Genomic DNA, 12972 nt, shown 5'->3' on the forward strand with positions numbered 1-12972 from the left:
CACTTTTCAATGTAACTAACAAATTGCAAGACACCCGCTACACCTTATACACTGCTCTAAATTGTCATTTAATGTGTAAAGGTGTTCTCTTGCATTTTGTTTCTTACATTGAAAATTGCGTGTTTAACAAACTTACAGCTTTGCCTGAGCCTTTTGTGTTCTTCATTGTTTGTCCCTCTTGGTTTAGTTGGATGCAGGCTAGGGTCCCACTTACAAATTGTCTTGTCTGTGTTGTTCCTATTCAAATTTAAATTATTAAATATCTGACCTCTGTCCAGCAGGACAAGTTATACAAATATAGTACTGACTAGGTCTATATTAATTTCCCCCCTTTTTACTGTTGTTCTCTAGGGACCACTGTTCTTAAAAATAGCTACAAAAGGTTAGCAAATGGAAGTCATTTTTTGACAGTACTTTATAACTATGATGGATAGATCCATGTTTATTTCTAATGATTGGACTAGTGCAGACATTACTGATAAAGAACACTGTGTATACAGCTGAGAAGTAGTAATTGAACTTAAAACGTCACATCCTGCTAGGTGTCAGGTGCATGGTAAAGCTAGGTCAGTGAACTTGAATTAAATGCATTGTGAACAAGGGAAAAAAACACCATCACACTTCTATCTCCATGGACTACTGAGAAACCTCACCACTACCTCAATCTTAGGTATTCCAACCAAGATCCAGCTTGACAAAGCATTTTTCTGGTCGCAAATGGACCAACTCGCAGAATCGCAGATTCGCAAAATCAGGTTGTTTGCAACTGGAAAAAGTCTTTTTCAGATGTACAAAATGCAAAATGGAATTCGGTCACTTGTTACTGAATCGCATTTTGCATTTGCGATTCGGTATTTGGAAGAGATTTGTTTTGGGTCTCCCTTCCAAATATTGAAACGGTATGGTATTACTGTTTTGCGACAAGTTGCGGCTGGTGTCGAGGGAAAGTGGTGGGCAGATGTAGGTGGGAGGACAAAACAAAAAACAAATAAACGAAAACACTTACCTGAATCCTGCTGCAACGTTCCTCCCCTGGCTGCAATGCCCTGTATTCAATCCTGATGCTGCTCTCACAGCCTCCCCTGCTTGTGACCGAATGAAAGTCACAAAAAAGTAATACTTTACCATCAGTTTATATTGGGTGGTAATCCATTAGCAATGTCAGAATGTAAATAATATTATTTTTCAAATGCAGGAAGTGGACCACTGCCTACTCTTAAAAAATTTAACTTAAAGGTTTCATTCTCATCTTTTAAAACACATACCATTTTTCTTTAAGGAAAACGGGGTGCATTAAAAAAAGATTGCTTAATTAAAAACAAGTCACAGACGTGGTGGTCTGCTGATATCAGTAGGCTACCATCCCTGTGATGGCTGTGATTCCTAATGGGGGCCAAACTGAGATCTACCTCATTAACATTCATGAGGTAGGTTGATTTGCAAACCTCAAGGAATCCCTAACTGAAACTCAATGAGTTACATACATTAGTCATACCAATTTCGTAATTGCAATTCGGGGAGAATCGCAATTAGGAATCCAGTATTCCTAATGTTTGTACATCTGGCTCATTGATAGTAAAGGGACGCGGACTTTCGGGATGTGGTAATGCAGAATACTTGAATCTCTGCTGCAAACAGTGTACTTCCTCCAGCTCATTCAATAGTAAGCTTCCAGACTCAGCATTCAACTTCAGAAGAGAAGACATAAACAACATCATTGAGGGCCTTACACTGGTTGACGATTCAGAGTCAGATCAATGTTTCGTCCTTTCACTTAGCATGTTAGGATACTGGTATTGCATACTATTTCAACAGACCTTATGCTGGTTGCTGATTATGAGCCGCATCAGTGTTTGATCCTCTGTAGAACTTACCGAGCAAGCCAGATGGCTTGTCCTAGAGACTTTACACTAAGATGGCAAATAACAGATCATTGTTTCTCACTCAGTTGAACTCACTGAACATGCAGCGATAGCTGTGGTTACCATTAAAACAATGAGGTACACTGAAAATCAGCTGTTTTGCTGGGATTATAAATAACATGTTTGTTGTTTCCCTCAGATTTGTAAGGGAAGTGCAAGAGACAGAGTCATGGATTGGCACAGCCCTTTGCTTCTGAAGGGCATGCCATTCGACCTCCTGAAACTGAAGAACCCTCCTGGAGGGAAAGGCTGATCAATATCCAATTTCAGCAACACACTCCTAGTTTGTCATATGGCAGCTCTTAATCATTACAACAGTAGACACTACTCATTTCCTTTTCTCAACAGGTAACTAATAACTTGAAAAAGGTAAATATCGCATGTGGCTCACTACATATGGGATAAAGTTCACTGTTACAGACAATAAAAGTATACTGAGAGGCTCCAAGGAGTTCCATGATCATATACAGGAACGAGGCTGAAGGCAAATTTCCTTTATAAGGTCACAGAGTTCCAAAGTGACTTACAATAAATATCCTTTGAACGTGTGGTTGTGGGTATTTTATTCCTTATTAGTCATTGTAACGTCTTTACCCTTCCCAAAAACTTACATTCTTGTTTTCATGCTCCTTTATTTTCAAAAATACTATTGCTGAAGATATTTTGTGTAAAGCGGGTGCCATATTGCTAAAGTAAACAAACTGAAATATGTTAGTAATTTGTTTGAAAAAATATTATTATAAGCAGTTTATATAACTCACTTCAAAAAGCGGTTGTATTTCGAAAGCTTTTGTAACATGAATATATATTTCTGCGCTTGTAATGAAACACATATTTCAAAAACTAAGCAAACTGACATAAATGTCTCCATTCTGTTAATGACCACTCATTTTAAGGCAAAATAGCTCAGAGAAGTTGAAAAGCTAGGTCTCCATCACACTGCTTAAACAACAGTTGCAATAAAGCTATGTGACCTGTCCATCACGCTGTCTGCTGGCTCTTGCAGCAAGCACTGTGACATTACAGCTCCAAATGTCATAACTTATTAGAGTAACACCATTTTCTTATTACAGGAAACTAGATTCTCTCCTTCTTCGGATAAGGAACAGTAAGCTTGTAGACTGTTAGCGCCGGCATAGAGATCCAAGTATACTCAGGAAGATAGGTACTCCTATACATTTTCCATAAAAATTACCATAAATCTATTAAAAATGCAAAAAAACATTATTGTTTTGCACAGCTAACATAAGCAAAAACTCACCCCCAGTGGCGTAGCAAGGGATGACGGCGGCCTCCCCCTCGCTATTACCTGCAGCCATGCAGGGCGGCTGTCGCAGGAATCTCCAGCACCCCCCTTTTACTTGCGGCCACTGGGCAGCAAACGCAGTGACTGCCACGGGCAGCACAACTTCTAACTATCAATAGGTATCTCCCAGGCAGAAGAAAGAGGGTCTAAGGGAACAGTTTACCGACCAAACTACAGTTCAAATCCCCAATGCAATTAAATGAAAACTCACAGCAGAACTGGTGGTCAAAAAAAGGAAGGAACTTACGCGAAAAGACAAGAACCACTGCCTGGCTACACAGAGAGTCTACTAATTTTAAAGCCTACAATCAAGTGTTAGGATGTAGACAGAAAGGGGGAAAAAGGTGAGAGAGGATTGATAGGATTTCCATCAACTGCCAAGAGAGGCCAGTGTCATCACGTGGTCATCCTTAAATCTTGCTACTACTCCTCTAAGCCTAGAGGCAAATTGGGTAGCAAAGATCAAAACTGGACAGTAAAGATAGAGCCAGATACAGAAATCGACCAAGGTCGGCCATTCATGTCTCGTGTGATGAAAATTATAACGCAGTGCAAATGTGTGAAGGTTAAAAAGGGAGTTGGAAGGGAGAAACAAAGACTTTAATGCACATCTCTCTGCCAATCCAGTTAAAAACGTGTAGCGGCAACTTTTAACAAATAGGTTGCATCTCAAGTTGGTCGACTAGTTTTAGCCTGAAGGGATTTTATTCTCGGCTCTCTTCAGGACCAGAGGTTGGAATAGCTACTGCAAAAATGTGACAAATAAGAAAGTGCAAAATTTGTAAAACAAGTTGTCAAACAATACAACCTGGTATGGTGAGATCTCTGGACAAGCAGGGGGCATTTCACTCCTGACTTGTGTGAGATTCTGACCTCACCTCACCCGGTAACCAACTCAGGTAAAGGAGACCCCACCCTCTCCGTCGGTGTCTCGGTCTCTCCTAAGTTTGTGGGAGGTTAGGAGAGACCGAGACACCGACGGAGAGGGCGGGGTCTCCTTTACCTGAGTTGGTTAGTGAAGTGCACCCTGCTTGTCCAGAGATCTCACCATACCAGGTTGTATTGTTTGACAACTTGTTTTACAAATTTTGCACTTTCTTATTTGTCACATTTTTGCAGTAGCTATTACAACCTCTGGTCCTGAAGAAAGCCGGGAATAAAATCCCTTCAGGCTGAAACTAGTCTACCAACTTGAGATGCAACCTATTTGTTAAAAGTTGCCGCTACACGTTTTTAACTGTATTGGCAAAGAGATGTGCATTAAAGTCTTTGTTTCTCCCTCCCAACTCCCTTTTTAACCTTCACACATTTGCACTGCGTTATAATTTTCATCACACGAGACATGAATGGCCGACCTTGGTCGATTTCTCTATCTGGCTCTATCTTTACTGTCCAGTTTTGATCTTTGCTACCCAATTTGCCTCTAGGCTTAGAGGAGTAGAAGCAAGATTTAAGGATGACCACGTGATGACACTCGCCTCTCTTGGCAGTTGATGGAAATCCTATCAATCCTCTCTCACTTTTTTTCCCCTTTTTTTCCACATTTCTGTCTACATCCTAACACTTGATCGTAGGCTTTAGAAGTAGTAGACTCTCTGTGTAGCCAGGCAGTGGTTCTTGTCTTTTCGCGTAAGTTCCTTCCTTTTTTTGACCACCAGTTCTGCTGTGAGTTTTCAACTTCTAACTATGCCACTGATGACCCCCAGTTAATCTTTCAGATATCTAAAGGTTTTCTTTGCCCTTAAGCAAGCACCACCAACCCTGCTGTCCATCAAGATCATAGAGACAAACTGGTTGTTTTGTTTGAGCAATAAATCAAAGACATCCATTGCTTGTGTCCCACCTGGTTAACCAGTTTAAAAATAATCCAAAATTGCTTTAGAAGGTTTGTCTTTCCAGGACACTCTATCACAGTTCAGGCCTATCACATTGGAACAATGTAAACGTGCTATACTGCTCAGTAAATCAGGCTCTCTCATTGATTTTTCAGTTTTTAAGAAAGCAATTGAAGTCATTAACCTAGCTCTAAAATACATTTTAAATCACTCATTACAGCTGGTTTGCAGCTGTCTTGTGTGCCAGTTAATTGGAAGTTGGACCTGGTAAAACCACTGCTGAAAAAAAGCAGGGCCGATCCTAAAATCCTGTAACATTTTTGGCCAATTTCTTTTCTCCCGGCACCAATTAAAATTCTGGAAAAACTCGTCATTGCCTAACTTGTTTAATATCTTGAAACGCACAATCATCTTCACTCTTTAAAATCTGGCTTTAGACCTCAGCATTCTACAGAATTACAAAATCTGCTCTTATGGAAATTTCTGAAACTCATATTAGAAAGAGGTAACAATGCAGTGCTAATTCTTTTAGATATGTTGACTGTATTCAGCACAATATCCCACGATACAAGGCTAAGCGGGTCTCAGTTTCAATCTCTCTTTGAAAATAGGAAACCCATGGTAACTATGGGTGCTTTTAGATCTACTAAAAAATCTCTCAAGCCCCACTCTATTTAATATATATATAACTCCTCTTATCGCCTTGATCAAATATTTTGGCATCTCCATTATGTTGTATGCTAATGATATGCAAGTCATTTTGTCACTCAATAAGAACTCCTCTAATTCTGAGTCAAATTTCAAGAACTGCTTCTCTCAAGTAATCAATTGCATAAATTGTGACTACTTAAAGTGCAACTCGGAGAAAACAGAAATTCTCCTTTTTGGAAATGGTAATCAGTTTTCTGCTTTAGACTAGTGTTTGGAGAATATTTCTAAGCCCCCTCTGCCTATGGAAGCAGCTCAGAACTTAGGAGTGATATCTGACAACAACCTTCCTTTTCATCAACAGGTGTTTACTGTGTTAGGGACCTGTTTCTCTCTGATCCCGTCCCTGAAAAGGTTTTTTTATTTTCTCTCTCTAGCGTCATGGAAAACAGTTGTTTGAGCGTTAATCACTTCAAGATTAGACTATTGTAATAGGCTTTATATAGGTATGTCTAAATACCTAAATATGAGCCTCCAAGTTGTCCAAAATGCTACAGTAAGACTTGTGCTCAAATTATCCTGACATAGTTCCACCGAGATCTTCACTGGCTTCCTTTAGAAAAACGTTTTATAATAAATAATTTGGCATAGTCTCCAGGCCTATCACGGATACGGTCCCAGATTACTTTCTGATCGCTTTGTTTCATGCTCTCCATTTAGAGTCCTAAGATCCTCTAACAACAACCTTCAACAAATACCTAAATTTAGATAACAAATTAGTTGGCTTTCCTACACAGCAACACTTAAATAATAACATTATATATATATATATATTTTCAAGGAAAAGACAGAGGTTAAGAGGACATTGTAGTTAGGTATGGTAATATAGTTTTACCTTTTTTAAACCTCAAAAAGTCACTATAATAAGCAAAAGTTAAATCAACCTTGTAGTTAGGTATGAGCCCTTTAATTAAGTTGGGAGTAAGTATCTCAAATATATTGTTGGATGTAAAGCAGCATTGTTAAAAAAGCAATGAATTCCATTAAATAATCTTAGAACATATAAACTGGTTGTTAATTTACCATAAATACTAGAATTAGGTGTTTCCCTAAAGTAAGAGGCCTCGGAAAAATGTAATCATTCTAGGTAGTAACTATACTTTAAGAGGAAAGGTTGCCTATTCCTCAACATGACATCTCTCAGATTCTTCAATTACAATTTTGATTTCAAAATAAATTTAAAGTAGAGATCCAGTTCCCACCTGAGGATATTGGTAAATAAATAATGTATTTTTCGTTGCAAATACCCCCAACCATAAACTTACAATTGAGAATCAACTTAGTAATGTGGAAAAGTGAAATGAAGTGCAATTGTTGCTGAGAAACACACAGGCATTCTACATTTAATTCAAGGTTTTCTTGAGGAGGGTGAAACCCAAGTACCCCTGGGGAACTGAATGAATTGTCTGGAAAAATAACACACTTTTATAATGGTTCATTACTTCCCCTTCAGATATCATGGAATTGTACACAATTTATGTGGAATTTGTAATGTAATATACATCATTCTAACCTATTCATGATGGGCTTCACCAGTCTCTTTGATCTGCTTTGGTAAACTTCTCCAAAACAAATGTTGTCCTAGTGAATGAAAAATATGATATACCGGGGTATATAGTTGTCTCTAGCATGTGCTGTTTACTCCTATACCCCAATGTTCATGCTCTGCTTTGGCTGTGGTGTACAGCATGTCATTCCTATCCCTGCCATACAGTTAGGAATAAAATCCTGTTCAATTCACTCGATGCATTTGGAATTAATGACCACTTCTTGGGAATCTGTCCCTGAAAATTTTAATATTTTCATTCTTTTGCAATGTTTTAATGTAGTGTTTTGCATTATTGATATGTATTTAAATTAAGTAAGTAGTACTTTAAGTGCCATATGTCCTGTTTCCACAGCTATCAAAATATTTCAAGATGATTTTCTTCCTTTATTGAAGAAAATAATGCAATCTCGCTGGAAGGATGCAGACAACAGTATTGTGTCTTCTTAAGGAAAGTGATTATGTTTTGGCCCGAAATAAGAATATTTGACAGATCAATCCAAAGGTAAGCATGCACTTAGAAGATCTTTAATCTGAGAGTTACTGATTATTTCATATGTACCCTCAAATCATGTCAACCCACAACTTGAAAATCGCGCTGCCCCTCTTTTGTTAGAGAACATTCTCCTTTTCTATGCCTTTCAGTCACTTTAGTTTGTCCATAGATAGGCCCTTTGATCAAACACTCTAGTAGACCTTCTGCAATTTCTCATATTGAGCTTTCTGTGAAGATTATTATTTCTGTATCTTCACCACCAGCAAAGTCTCGACCTGTATTGAACTGAGAAAGAATTAGGGAATGGTGTAAATAAGTTGTTAGATAAAAATCATATTAGAGAAAAGCCCTCAGTAAGGAAGGAGTATCCATCTAATTGAAGAAGAGAATGAAATTCAGACTCTCTGTTGTAAACAGTTGGAATTGTTTTTCATTATTTTCTTAGCTATCCATGGTGCCCACTTGTACACCAGGTAATACAATTGGTAGGTAAGATAAAGGTTTCAAGCCAATTAATTCCCAATTTACTGTCCATCATAATAAGGGATTTACTTCAAAGTAGTTTGCGAGACAAAATTTACTGCTCCTAGAAGGGTAAAAGAACTTAAGGTACTCTACTACCTACATTTTGCCCATGACATAAAATGATTGTGATAAAGAGAAATGACACACGTGGCAGAAGCAAAATGAGGTAAAAAGAAAATTGTCTCTTTTGGGCATGCTAAATAAAAATAAAATATCACTGCTGTTTTAATACATGCAAATTGGAAAACAATTGAAAACATAATACTCAGTGAAGTGTTATGAGGACATAGATGAATCACTAGAAGGAAGAAAAATAAAATAATTCAGAACTGGGTGTATGGTCAAATTAGAGTAAAATAAATAAACATTCAAATTTTAAGAGCTCAATGAAATACCAAAAACAATGTGGACATTGAAACAAGACGTTGTCCATCAAAGACTAAAATACACCTATAGAAACAGTGTGACCAAAATACATATTGAACAAAAATACAAAATCTTCAATTACCCAAATTTTTTGTGAGTACACCTGGGAGTTACAGGAAAGGGCTACTTTATAGAACACATTAATATTAACTTTTAAATTTTTATAGTGCACCTAAAGCTTTGCTCAGTGTTTGTCAGGGAGAAGTATCTCATTCTGAGACTTCTTTCAGAAGCCAGTGTTCTAAGGTCCACATTAGAAGGTGTAATGAGTAGAACAGCTTTTGTTTTAGAAGGTGTATTTTTTAGCAAGACAGTCTAATACATAGATATCTGCTGACTATTATTTTCGATTGAGATACTTTCCTGATGATCTGAGTAGTATACCACTTAGGAAGTGTGTTGAGCACATATGCAATCTATCTGGAGACAGTTTAAGTAAGGTTTCGGTATACTGACTAGGAATTAAATTGATTTACAATTTTTCAGAAGGGAGACACAACCTATTAGTAGAAAAATATATGCTACTGGCACAGATATAGAAATCAATAGAATATATTTTCATAAAGTTTAGAAGAGCGTGACCAAAGATTATGGACTGGGCTGCACTGGTGTAGGTTCAAATTTGACACTGGTAATCCAATTCTGTTTTGTACACTATAGTTGAAGGTCGCCTGATGTTGTAAATCCGAGATCTCTTTTCACAGAGTAGTATCGACAGAGTTGCACATCAACAGACTAAACTTATTACAGTAGACCATTTGCCAGATTGGCAAATGTTCCTCTTGACTTAAGTTTAGTTATGATGGAAAATGCTTAGACCACCTACAAAACTTTTTATGACTACTTTTATTGGTTGAAATTGACAAGAAATATTAACAAAATTAAAGTAAATAAATAAAAAAACATTCAAGCAATTAGTTATTGGTGACTATTATTTCTAAAAATGTTTCCATAATTCATGATACAATGACAGGCTGATCATCTCCTACATCCACTGATTATCATTCATTGGATTACCTTCAAGCCAGTCTTTTGCAATATTAGCCTTACAGTGGCCATTTAGTTACATAATAATAAATATATTTTATTGTTCTTGGTTTTGCAGTCATTATGGCCATGGATAAATTTGTTTTACCATTGGCAATAAATGTAAGTTCATCTCCGTGATGTCAAAAAATGACAATAAACTAATTTTATCAAACAGCCTGGAAAAATCCAGAAGATGGTCGCTTGCATTATCCACAATTTAGTTAATGCATGCCAATAAGTCAATTTTTTGTAATTAAGCAAGTAGAGTATAATAATGTCTGCGTAAAGTATGGCAGTTCTGCAATCTAAGAGTAGCCCGCTTGAGGGCTTGAATTAAAGTGAAGAAGTTAAATAGGTATTTTAATGGGATGTCCCAAACTTTATTTGCTCTCTATTCCTAATGATAAAGTCTGGAACGCTGGCGAGCAGACAACATAATTCATTTACCTACTCTTAAAGTTGGGGGGGTCAAAAACATCTTGCTTGGGCTTACCCATCCAGGAAATGTAAATAAAAATACAGGTAAATATATGAGTAAGTGCAATCACAGGAGGATAAAGAAAAGTGAACGCATGGATATTTTAAGGATATGAAAGACTTGTAGTTCCTCCTGAAAACATTACACAGATCCAATAAATAAACAACATTTCTGCCATACGTAAGTGGATTTTCTACCATGCTTTCAGCCCACTGGATTTCCTTGGGAGGAGCAGAAATATACATGAAAATCTAGAACCTATGTGGGTTTCCATGACATTTCTGGGAGTTGTGTGAGTACCTTATAAAGTATATTTCTGACATAAATTGAAATTGATGGACATGTTCACAAAAGAGCATTTTATGGGCATCAGAAGATTATGGTGCATATGGAAAACACAACATTTCTTTTCAAGCACCATTTTGACTTATATTTATATTCTGTTAGTGTTCATATGTATTGTGAGAAATTGTTATTTTGTTTGAGTGGGTGAAATCCCTTCTCAAGCAACAACAACAATTCTTGTCAAGGTGAACCACAAAAGTCACTAAATTAACCCTTGCTTTACCCTCTGGTAGCTTGGCACAAAAGCAGTCAGGCTTAAGTTAGAGGCACTCTGTTAAAGATGTTTGCAGAACATAAATAGTAATAAAGTGAAAACACAACACAAGAGATATTCCACACCAATTTAGAAAATGAGAGTAACATGTATTAAATAAAATGAGACCAAATGGCAAAGATCCAATCAGGATTTTAAAGGGTTAAGTAAAAATAAAGCCAAGAAGGATGCAAAAGTGCTAACTGTGTATCTGGTATCTGGTCGTGCTAGATTCTGGCAAAGTCACAATTACAGGCTGATTGTGATGGAGTGCATGCCAAATTCAGGGGCTAGGCTAGTCCTTCTTAAAAAATGGTACAGAGAGTTCAAAACTTTAGGATTTCACAGGAGGAGCTCAACTGATGCCGACCAAGGGTCCAGGAGTAGGGGAGGCACAGCATGGGGATCCGTTTCACTACAGCAGAGGGCAGCAGGTTCAGTTATAGCTCCAGAAGGGTCCAGTTACAGGTCCAGGCAGGGCAAGTCAGAGCAGGTCAGCGGGGCTGTTGTTAAGAAGCCTTTGGAACTTTTTGTATCCATGTAGCTCTGAACAGGAAGTCAACCAATTGATTCTTGGAGTCACTCTGGTAGTCATGGGTTGAAGGAGTTGGTCCTCTCTCTTTCAAGCAGCTGGGCAGCTGCCCTCTGAAGAACAAGGCTGGACTCAAACAGAAGGCCAGCACTCTGGTAGAAGCACAGCAGTCCTGTAGAAGCAAGGCAGGTCTCAAGCAGTAGAGAAGTCCTCTGAGAAACAATGCAGGACTCAAGCAGCAGGGCAATGCTCTTGAATACAAGGTAGTCCTTCTGTAGTCTTCCGCAGGTCCAGAAATGTGATGAAAAGTCATCGGGTCCACTATTTATACGTGGTGCCTGCTTTGAAGTGGAAGAAACTTCTGAAGTTTTTGCTCCCACAGATGGTTCTGAAATTTCCTTCCTCCCTACCCTGGTTCCATGATGTCTGGGGTGACAAAATCCTGGTGTCAAGCTCCTTGTGAGTGTGCTGTGGCAGCTCCTTTGAAATGTAATTGGGGCAGGGAACAGCTCTGCTACCCCCATTTCAGCAGGATGGTCCTCCCCTAGCTACACCCAGGTCCTATTATTCACAGTCTGTATCAAATACGTTTTCCTGATAGGGGAGTAATTGATAGGCAGATTATGGTCTTTGATGAATATTTTAGAAAACAACGTAAGAGTTATGCCAAACAAAATGTTTTCAAATCGAAGCACAAGCACCACATTCATGCCAGTGTTGGAGGAAGTCAGACAAGTAGTTTTGGTGTATGCGGTAGCATAAATATCTATAACGTATGGAATGCGAAATGCAGATTTTGGGATGTAGATACACTGCAGCTTTTCTCCACTTGACCAATCTGTACTACACTTTTGAGGATCAGTGTAACAACCAAATTCACCTATTTGGAAACATTCTAGCAGAGCCATCTAAATGGGCAACACTTTTCATATGATTGATTAGCCCAATCTTAACAGAAGAGTTGTTATTATTGATTCTGTATCATACCACAGCACAACAACAACTGTGATAATGTAAAAGAGATTACTTTGGGAATGCCCCCTTTGTTTACATTCATATGTAGAGATAAGCGAAACATCAGTTCTTCTTAAAAATCTTAGGGTCTAATTTATATCTTGGAGATATTACTGCCATACCGCTGTGGCTCCAAATACTCCATCAAGCTGATGGCGATCCCCCGCCATATTTTGATGTTGCGGCTACAGACAAAAGACCGCCATGGTGGTAGTCTTCTCTGCTGGCTGCCAGCACTCATGTGCCATCAGGCCTGCGGGATTGCGCTGAGCCGATTTAGATGTTCCCGTTATGCTGTAGGTTTCCTGGCAGCGTAGTCATGTTATGTTATGTTATGTTATGTTAAATGGGACTTTTATAGCGCAACGGCTACTCCAAAGGAGTGTCCCGGCGCTTTTGTGCTCCAGACCAAAGAAAGAGCTGGAAAACATAATAGTAAAAAGAGCAGGGGCCTAAAGAGGGGGCAGATTATCCAGTGAACAGCCAGGTTTTTAAGTCTTTTCTGAAGGCAAGCAGGTTAGCGGTGTTTCGCAAGGACACCGGTAAGGAATTCCATA

The 12972-nt window shown here is 38.3% G+C and overlaps 1 protein-coding gene across 7 annotated transcripts in view; it reads left to right on the plus strand.

Moving 5' to 3' along the window:
* The window catches only part of LOC146867489 (heparan sulfate glucosamine 3-O-sulfotransferase 1-like), a 604489-nt gene that overhangs the window by 377458 nt on the left and 214059 nt on the right, over nucleotides 1-12972 (plus strand). For 6 of the 7 annotated variants that reach the window (XM_085606185.1, XM_085606184.1, XM_085606182.1 and 3 more), the window contains one exon: nucleotides 7673-7822. The exons of the other annotated variant lie outside the window; for it this stretch is intronic. The gene's annotated coding sequence lies outside the window, so the exon portion shown is untranslated. The remainder of the gene's footprint in view (nucleotides 1-7672; nucleotides 7823-12972) is intronic. 7 annotated transcript variants of the gene reach the window in all.

This window comes from Triturus cristatus, chromosome 1_2, assembly GCF_964204655.1.
Source record: "Triturus cristatus chromosome 1_2, aTriCri1.1, whole genome shotgun sequence".
Taxonomy (NCBI): domain Eukaryota; kingdom Metazoa; phylum Chordata; class Amphibia; order Caudata; family Salamandridae; genus Triturus; species Triturus cristatus.